The 10,464-nt window shown below is 43.8% G+C and overlaps 1 non-coding gene across 1 annotated transcript; it reads right to left on the bottom strand.

Moving 5' to 3' along the window:
- Positions 1-3,578: 3,578 nt before the first annotated feature.
- Trnat-ugu (transfer RNA threonine (anticodon UGU)) lies at positions 3,579-3,652 on the bottom strand. Its single transcript has one exon. It is a non-coding gene; the product is annotated as a tRNA-Thr (tRNA).
- Between the last annotated feature and the right edge of the window lie 6,812 nt (positions 3,653-10,464).

Here is a 10,464-nt window from a genome sequence, read left to right as displayed (position 1 = left end):
ACATATCTGATGATGGTCATTAAAGACCGAAACCGGTAATCTGTTAAACAGAAAAGATTGTGACCATAGACGTAAATTAAAGGAAACTTATTACATATACGGGTCACCGTGTTTTTTCGCGACGATGTCGCAGCTTGTGGGACCTCTAGTATTTCCGGGTCATCGCGTGTCGGGAGTTCAATGGGGGCGGAGCAGCAGTGAGGTCCGGACAGCCATGACTCGCCCGATTGTTGCCGGCACACATGACTTCAGTGGGGACGACCTTGGTTGGGCGTTAGTTCGGTCGGTCGTCTCATCGGACGACGTGTATTTGTTCGCCAAACGCTTCGAGGTTCTCTGTGTGTGTTGATTTGTGATTCCTACTAGTTGTTCCACAGTCACTGGTTTTAGTATTGTTCGAGTTGTTTGTGGGAGTGTTTTGCGGAACCGTGTGTAGCTTGTGTGGTTTTGACTGAGCAGTTATTTTAATGCTGTCTGAGTGCTCGATTGAGTCGTTCGGGTGGGACAGAGCAGTAAGGAAGTCTCCGCGGCGTGGGGTCAGGCCAGGACCGCGGGCGGCGTGCACGGGCGGTCGGATTCTGAGGTGCTAGCTGCGAGAGCTACAAAGTTCGTTACTCACTGAGCCTGGACACTGAAGTTTAGTGATCAGTTAACCTATTATGAAACCTCAACTGCTGTGACATCTCTTTGTTCATTGTCGGTTGCTGCTTCCTGGGCCATTCTGGCTAGCAGCAATGTATGATGTATTGGAGTCAGCTAAATTTTGCAGCCATCTTCCTGTGTGGTCTTTAACTATTCAGTTGGTTGTTACTTACAAGGGAACCTCCCCATCGCACCCCCCTCAGATTTAGTTATAAGTTGGCACAGTGGTTAGGCCTTGAAAAACTAAGCACAGATCAATCGAGAAAACAGAAGAAGTTGTGTGGAACTATGAAAAAATAAGCAAAATATACAAACTGAGTAGTCCATGTACCAGATAAGCAACATCAAGGATAGTTTGCGCTCAGGAGCGCCGTGGTCCCGTGGTTAGCGTGAGCAGCTGCGGAATGAGGGGTCCTTGGTGCAAATCTTCCCTCGGCTGAAAAGTTTTCCTTTTTCATTTTCGCAAAGTTATGATCTGTCCGTTCGTTCATTGACGTTTCTGTTCACTGTAATAAGTTTAGTGTCTTATGTTTTGCGACCGCACCGCAAAACCGAGCGATTAGTCGACGAAAGGACGTGCGTCTTCAATGGGAACCGAAAACATTTGATCGCAAGGTCATAGGTCAACCGATTCCTCCACAGGAAAACACGTCTGATATATTCTATACGACACTGGTGACGGCATGTGCGTCACATGACAGGAATATGTTGTCGACCCACCTAACTTGTACACTTGGTAAGTGTTCAAAGGGCTCACTACCAATATCGTTCCAATCTTTAGGGCAGTGGTCCCCAACCTGGGGGTAATTACTCGCTGAGGGGTAAAATGAAATTTTCTGAGAGGTAAAATCAAAAGGGCTCGATTGTGATTCTCTCTTGAAACTAAATTATTCTCAATTGATCTTTGCTACTATCGCAATTTTATAAGATTGATATTGAATATGCCAGTTATCAATAAACTTTTCGGCCGGCCGCGGTGGTCTAGCGGTTCTGGCGCTGCAGTCCGGAACCGCGGGACTGCTACGGTCGCAGGTTCCAATCCTGCCTCGGGCATGGGTGTGTGTGATGTCCTTAGGTTAGTTAGGTTTAAGTAGTTCCAAGTTCTAGGGGACTTATGACCTAAGATGTTGAGTCCCATAGTGCTCAGAGCCATTTTTTTGAATAAATTTTTCCTCATTTACTAGCATTGTGGAGCTTACAAGTTTCTCACATAGTCCAACCACTCACATATACTTCGTGTTTTGTATAGAATACATTCATCAAGGTAAAAGTGAGACGTATAAAAGTGAGACATATATGCAACAAATGCTAAATATCTCACGAAAATACCTCCTCCAAGTTGTATATAGTTTCTGCAATAGACCAGAAATTGCTTCATTGCTCACTTCGAAACAGATAAATAAAGTAATTAACAGTATGAGAACAGTACGCAGGGGCCCTTAGAGGAATGGTCAACATTCACGGATATGACAGGAACAATCATCTGGAGCAAAAGATCTAGTAAACATAGGCTCTAAAATGCATACGTTCAGAGCCATGAGCACTTCTTCGTCTTCGATAATGTGGAACATATCTCTTTTACTGCAAGCTCTTTGCTTCCCATATTTTGAGAGCTGGTGGTAGTATGGACCAAAACAAGAAAAAACAATCCTGTAAACGCGGGCTGTAAAGTGCATACCTCATGTGCTACCGGCAATGGTTCATCTTTGCTAATGTGAAACTCATTTCTCCTACTGAATAAGCTTACGTAGTGCTTAAGTTGTGTATTCTAGAGCCCATGATCTATCCTGTCATATCCCTGAATATCGGCCATTCCTCCTGGCACAACCTGCAAAAGGACTGCTGTAGTGCTGTACACAGTATTATTACTATTAATTCTTCCAATCCATATGTGGCAGACAGCAAACCAGTGCTTAACAGTATTGGTTAAAAACAGACTTGGTTGCAATTCTAGTTTTTTTATTTGTCGACGACGCGTTTCGCCCTATTTAGGCATCTTCAGGTTATCTTTTCTAGATGGACGCGAGAGGCACCAAGATCTGTATAACGCGAGCGAGTAACAAAGTAAGATGGAGGCTCAGGTAGTAAGCATGTAGAAAACATAACCTGAAGTTGCCTAAATAAGGCGAAACGCGTCGTTGAAAAATTAAGAAACTAGAATTGAAATCAAGACTGTTTTTTAACCAATATTATTATTAATTATTATAAGAGTGGTCAGACACAAAGTGTTAATAGCCTGATGTCTTCCAATTTCTGCCAGTTCACAATTAAGGAATCTAAGAATCAAATGACGTACAAACAGTAAGTATGAAATGTATATGTTTTAACTTGGTTCATTTTAAATGAAGGTGGATGTGAAGCGAGTTCCACCACCAAGGAAAACAGTAGTGCAGGGGAAGCATGTTTTGTAACAAGTGCCTACCCTCACTGTCACTAATTAGCTTTCTTATCTGAGAAGGAAGGGTTGTTAGTATTCGCATTGCACGGGGAATTGCTTCACCATTCATTCTCTCTCTGTCTCTCACTCTTCCTTTCTGCCCGAAAACAACACATGACTCATGGAAAAGAAATGTAAGATTCACGATTTACAGATGTGAAAGTAGAATTTTCAGCAATGAAAATAAAAACAGGTAATACCAAAGACCAGGACTGAATAACAATATTGTTGTTAAAACGAGTAACTGAATGGATCTGGAGCATGATTTATGATGTGCGCTAACTAAAAACAACTCAGATATAAAAATGCTTGCTAGACAAAGGCATTGCAAGCTGTCTCATTGACTCATCAGTTTGCATATGAAGATAGTAACTGTTCTCGAAAGATGAGATACCATTGATGACCGTGCAGCTTCTCTATAATAAATGATAATTAATTGAAACCCTCAGCTGCCGACAGGTGTTGTTCATATACCTCGATGAGAACAGGTGAAAATGTGTTCCCCGACCGGGACTCGAACCCGGGGTCTCCTGCTTACATGGCAGGTGCTGTATCCATCTGAGCCACCGAGGACAGGGATAAGTAGTGTGACTGCAGGGACTTATCCCTTGCACGCTTTCCGTGAGACCCACATTCCCAACTGTCCACACTCTACATACGTAATGTGTTCTCTGTGGCTGAGATGGATAAAGCGTCTGCGATGTAAGCCGGAGGTCCACGGTTCGAGTCCCGGTCGGGGCACACATTTTCAGCTGTTCCCATCGTGGTATATCAACAACACCTGTCGGCAGCTCAGAGTTTTAGTTAATTATCATTCTTTAGTTTGTGACTTAATAAAACACCCACAAAACTAAATATCATGGATTTTTCACTATTTTTAAAATAGAAGTGTTAAAAGGAAGTTTTTTTTTTGTTCTGAAGTTTAGTTAGGTGCTAAAGATGATAAAGGTGCGGGGAAGGTGGGGTGGGGGGTGGGGGGGAGGGGTACTCTTTACAGCAATATCTGATTGCACTTAGGGGGTAACGACGTAAGAAAGTTGGGAACCACTGATTAGAGTAAGACATTAAATTGTGACATATCTTCCCAAATACCTCTGCATGAGTTTCAAAAACGAAGGACTTCTTAACGGAGAAAAAGATGCGCGTGGACTCTGTAATAACACAATTATTTATTATTTAGCGTATGGCTAATACAGACATATCATGAAATTAAATTACCTATACATATGTACATATTGACACACAAGAAACTTAAGTTTGTCTTTGCAACTGAATATCCTCTCCTTCAATCTAGTGCACTGCATCTGGAGTTGGTAGCAGGAAGTCCTCTTTGTCGCCGTGATAGGCTCGAAGCCTGCATTCACTGACAATGTGGTGAACAGTCTGGTATGGAGCCCCACAGTTACAAGCTGGATCAGGCAGCTTCTTCCACTTAAAGAGAGCATCCCTGCATCGCCCATGGCCGGTACGGATTCTGTTGAGAGTAGTCCAGTTCTTGCGTGCTAAGTCGAATCCACTTCGAAGTTTAGCACCTGAGAAGATGTTATGCAGGTGCACATCTGTCACTGCTTCCCACCGACCTTTCCATTCTTCAAGAGGTTTAAAATTCTTAGCAACCATGTCAGCAGCATCGCACAGAGTTGGGTGGCGTGATTTCCGTCTCTTGCGATTTAGAAGTGGCAGTTCGCTATGCACGGGTAGGTTAGAATTCCTGGAGATCTTGTGGAATTCTCTCATAAGGGCAGTACATCTGCGTAGATCAGGAGGCATTATACCGGTTAACGTGGAAGCCAATAAACTGGAGTAGATCTGATTGCACCAGATATTATGCGCATTGTCGTATTCAGCTGGGTATCAACAAGCCTTGTATGATGACTGTTCATCCAAACAGGTGCACAGGCAGAGCTGAAGATGGTGGTTGCTGAAGATCCCAGGTAGTTCCGCATAGCTTATGGAGGAAGTTGTTTCGAGTCCTCAGCTTTTGAGCTAAGTTAAGAAGGTGTTGTTTGAAACATAGCGTACGATCCAGGATGACACCAAGATATTTTGGGCTCCAATTATGACGAAGAATTCTGCCTCTGAAACTAACTTCCAGTTTTACGTTCGCCAACCGGTTATTTAGATGTAAGCAACACACTTCTGTTTTACTCACACTGGGTTGGAGTCTCCAGATTTTGAAGTAATTATCTAATGCAGACAGGTCATTGGCTAGAATATCTTCTGCTGTCTTCATTTCCTGGTGTTTTTCGGCTAGAGCCAGGTCATCGGCATAGCTGTATTTTCTGGACGAAGTGTCAGGTAGATCAGATAGATATAGGTTGAACAGTAAGGGTGAGAGAACTGATCCTTGAGGCAATCCGTTGATCAGCTTCCTCTCCTTACTTGTGTTGCTTCCACTGATTACCTGGAACTTCCGATCACTTAGCATGCTGTTAATCAGTCTAGCCATTGTTCTGCAGGGTATGAAGCGAAGAAATTTGTAGATAAGTAAGGCCTTCCCTCCACACAGTGTCGAAGGCGGCATGACACAATAAATTCGAATTACTGAAATACAATATTTATTTGTTTATTCACTAACTTATTTTAAAACACCTTACAGTATGCGACATCTTATACGAGGTGCATTCAAGTTCTAAGGCCTCCGACTTTTTTTCTAATTAACTACTCACCTGAAATCGATGAAACTAGCGTTACTTCTCGGCGTAATCGCCCTGCAGACGTACACATTTTTCACAACGCTAACGCCATGATTCCATGGAAGCGGCGAAGGCTTCTTTAGGAGTCTGTTTTGACCACTGGAAAACCGCTGAGGCTATAGCAGCACGGCTGGTGAATGTGCGACCACGGAGAGTGTCTTTCATTGTTGGAAATAGCCAAAAGTCACTAGGAGCCAGGTCAGGTGAGTAGGGAGCATGAGGAATCACTTGAAAGTTGTTATCACGAAGAAACTGTAGCGTAACGTTAGCTCGATGTGCGGGTGCGTTGTCTTGGTGAAACAGCACACGCGCAGCCCTTCCCGGACGTTTTTGTGGCAGTGCAGGAAGGAATTTGTTCTTCAAAACATTTTCGTAGGATGCACCTGTTACCGTAGTGCCCTTTGGAACGCAATGGGTAAGGATTACGCCCTCGATGTCCCAGAACATGGACAACATCATTTTTTCAGCACTGGCGGTTATCCGAAATTTTTTTGGTGGCGGTGAATCTGTGTGCTTCCATTGAGCTGACTGGCGCTTTGTTTCTGGATTGAAAAATGGCATCCACGTCTCATCCATTGTCACAACCGACGAAAAGAAAGTTCCATTCATGCTGTCGTTGCGCGTCAACATTGCTTGGCAACGTGCCACACGGGCAGCCATGTGGTCGTCCGTCAGCATGCGTGGCACCCACCTGGATGACACTTTTCGCATTTTCAGGTCGTCATGCAGGATTGTGTGCACAGAACCCACCGAAATGCCAACTCTGGAGGCGATCTGTTCAACAGTCATTTGGCGATCCCCCAAAACAATTCTCTCCACTTTCTCGATGATGTCGTCAGACCGGCTTCTGCGAGCCCGAGGTTGTTTCGGTTTGTTGTCACACGATGTTCTGCCTTCATTAAACTGTCGTACCCACGAACGCACTTTCGACACATCCATAACTCCATCACCACATGTTTCCTTTAACTGTCGATGAATTTCAATTGGTTTCACACCACGCAAATTCAGAAAACGAATGATTGCACGCTGTTCAAGTAAGGAAAACGTCGCCATTTTAAGTATTTAAAACAGTTCTCATTCTCGCTGCTGGCGGTAAAATTCCATCTGCCGTACGGTGCTGCCATCTCTGGGACGTATTGGCAATGAACGCGGCCTCATTTTAAAACAATGCGCATGTTTCTATTTCTTTCCAGTCCGGAGAAAAAACATCGGAGGCCTTAGAACTTGAATGCACCTCGTATATGAAAATGGATGTTGGTATACCTGGATGTTGGTTGGTTACACCAACGGCCATCTGTCCGATCGAGCATAATATGTGACCCATCCTAAAAGTCCACGTGTCTTCTACAACTCAGTGGACGTCCAGTTCCGGTACTGACCAGCCTTTCTCGCCGATGAACAGCAGTCAGCACATAAGCGTGAACCAGGGGTCTGCTGCGGAGGCCTATACACAGCAACGTCGCTGAGGAGGCACTGTTGGTCATCTGGGCGATCAGTTACTCAACAATACGCGTCTCTTCGTCCGTATACACCTTCGCAGCCGTCGTTTACCCGTGGGGCCCATGATGCACCACAGTTGCCGTGGCGCTAATTTTCAAAAAATGGTTCAAATGGCTCTGAACACTATGGGACTCACCATCTTAGGTCATAAGTCCCCTAGAACTTAGAACTACGTAAACCTAACTAACCTAAGGACATCACACACACCCATGCCCGAGGCAGGATAGGAACCTGCGACCGCAGCAGTCCCGCGGTTCCGGACTGGAGCGCCAGAACCGCTAGACCACCGCGGCCGGCCGGCGCTAATTTTGGATGGCGCCAATTTGCATGCGCAGTGTACTTTAATCAAGGCGGCACGCGAACGGTTTACAAACTTAGCCCTTTCGCAAATGCGTCCACCCTTTGCCCGAAAACCATTAATCATGTCGTTTTGGACGTCAGACGAATTCCTCCGTGTCCACATTACGCCAACGACTGCACTGTGTTCTGCGTCCCCCCGACACGCTTTGTATACCCTCCACTGCAAGTGCTGCCACCTGATGTCTGCGAGTGGTTACTGCACGTTGCTGTCTAACATAGGGCGTGGTCATATTAATGCGATTGGACTGTGTATTGTTGCTTGCTCTAGAGCAGCAACTCCATAATATCTGTACATCAAGTACACCAAATCAGAAAACTAAAAATATGGTTTATCCACTCACGTTAAGCTGTATGTTAGCATTAATTCAAATTATTTTAAACTAGTGCTCATTATACAGGGTGGTCCTTTGATAGTGACCGGGCCAAATATCTCACGAAAAAACTACAAAGAATGAAACTTGTCTAGCTTGAAGGGGGAAACCATATGGCCCTATGGTTGGCCCGCTGGATGGCGCTGCCATAGGTCAAACGGATAACAATTGCGATTTTTTTAAAAATAGGAACCCCCATTTCTTATTACATATTCTTGTAGTACGTAAAGAAATATGAATGTTTTAGTTGGATTACTTTTTTAGCTTTGTGATAGATGGCACTGTAATAGTCACAGACATATGGCTCACAATTTTAGACGAACAGTTGGTAACAGGTAGATTTTTTTAAATTAACATACAGAACATAGGTAAGTTTGAACATTTTATTTCGGTTGTTCCAATGTGACACATGTACCTTTGTGAACTTATCATTTCTGAGAACGCACGCTGTTACAGCGCGATTACCTGTAAATACCACATTAATGCAATAAATGCTCAAAATGATGTCAGCCAACCTCAATTCATTCGGCAATACGTGTAACGACATTCCTCTCAACAGCGAGTAGTTCGCCTTCCGTGATGTTCGCACATACATTGAGAATGCGCTGACGCATTGTGTCAGGCGTTGTCGGTGGATCACGATAGCAAATATCCTTCAACTTTCCCCACAGAAAGAAATCCGGGGACATCAGATCTTGTGAACGTGCGTACCATGGCATGGTGCTTCTGCGACCAATTCACCTGTCATGAAATATAATACCGCTTCAACCGCACGCGTGCTATGTGCCGGACATCTATCATGTTGGCAATACATCGCTATTCTGTCATGCAGTGAAACATCTTGCAGTAACATCGGTAGAACATTACGCAGGAAATCAGCATACATTGCACCATTTAGATTTCCATTGATAAAATGGGGCCCAATTATCCTTCCTCCCATAATGCCGCACCATACATTATTCCGCCAAGGTCGCTGACGTTTCACTTGTCGCTGCCATCGTGGATTTTCCGTTGCCCAATAGTGCATATTATGCCGGTTTACGTTACCGCTGTTGGTGAATGACGCTTCGTCGCTAAATAGAACGCGTGCAAAAAATCTGTAATCGTCTCGTAATTTCTCTTGTGCCCAGTGGCAGAGCTGTACACGACGTTCAAAGTCGTCGCTATGCAATTCAGGGTGCATAGAAATATAGTACGGGTGCAATCGATGTTGATGTAGCAGCCTCAACACCGACGTTTTTGAGATTCCCGATTCTCGCGCAATTTGTCTGCTACTGATGAGCGGATTAGCCGCTCTAGCAGCTAAAACACCTACTTGGGCATAATCATTTGTTGTAGGTCGTGGTTGACATTTCACATGTGGCTGAACACTTCCTTTTTCCTTAAATAACGTAATTATCCGGCGAACGGTCCGAACACTTGGATGATGTCGTCCAGGATACCGATCAGTATACGTAGCACACTCCCGTTGGACATTTTCATCACAATAGCCACACATCAACACGATATCGACTTTTTCCGCAATTGGTAAACGGTCCATTTAACACGGGTGATGTATCACGAAGCAAATACCGTTGGCACTGGCGGAATGTTACGTGATACCACAAATTACATGTTTGTGACTGTTACAGCGCCATCTATCACAAATCGAAAAAAGTGGTTCAACTAAAACATTCATATTTCTTTACGTACTACACGCATATGTAATAAAAACGGCGGTTCCTATTTTAAAAAAAAACACAGTTGATATCCCTTTGACCTATGGCAGCGCCATCTAACAGGCCAACCATAGCGCCAGCTGGTTTCCCCTTGTAAGCTAGACAAGTTTCGTTCTTTGTAGTTTTTTCGTTTGACGCTTATTTCGCGAGATATTTGGCCCGCTCACGATCAATGGACCGCCTTGAATGGCGAATGAAGTACTCAAACATATTCTTCATTCACGCGATTTATTAAAAACGTATATGCTTCATCATCAATTTGCACCAATAAAAATAATGGAAACTCATCAGTATGATCTGTCTTTCATTGTTCTTCAACAGATCATAGATTCTAGATTACATAAAGATCATACTTTTTTTTTTACATATGCAGAGATAAATAAATATACACAGGCAGGACAAGGTACGTCGGGTTTCTCTAGTGGTGTTATAAAAGTGGCAACCAGTGCCATCTGGTGGCGGCCTGTCATACTACTTCAGTTCTGTTATCGTCTGTACTAAATTATAATTTCATGTTTTTCTTATTTTTCACTGATACAGATTCAGGTGCTTTAATAAGGGTTTAAATTATTAGCAAATAGTACAATGTATGGCATGAAAGACGTTACTCATTTGTAATCATTTTGTTGACGTTTGAGAGAGATTGTAGCAAACAGAGGAAATGCAATATTTATTTTTGGCAGAGGAGTGGTTGGTAATTTCTGCTTTGAACTGTACTATGTACAGCGTTGGTGCCCAGA

This window comes from Schistocerca cancellata, chromosome 5, assembly GCF_023864275.1.
Source record: "Schistocerca cancellata isolate TAMUIC-IGC-003103 chromosome 5, iqSchCanc2.1, whole genome shotgun sequence".
NCBI lineage: Eukaryota > Metazoa > Arthropoda > Insecta > Orthoptera > Acrididae > Schistocerca > Schistocerca cancellata.
Note: the sequence above shows the minus strand (reverse complement) of the source record. Positions and strands in the feature narration are given on the sequence as shown.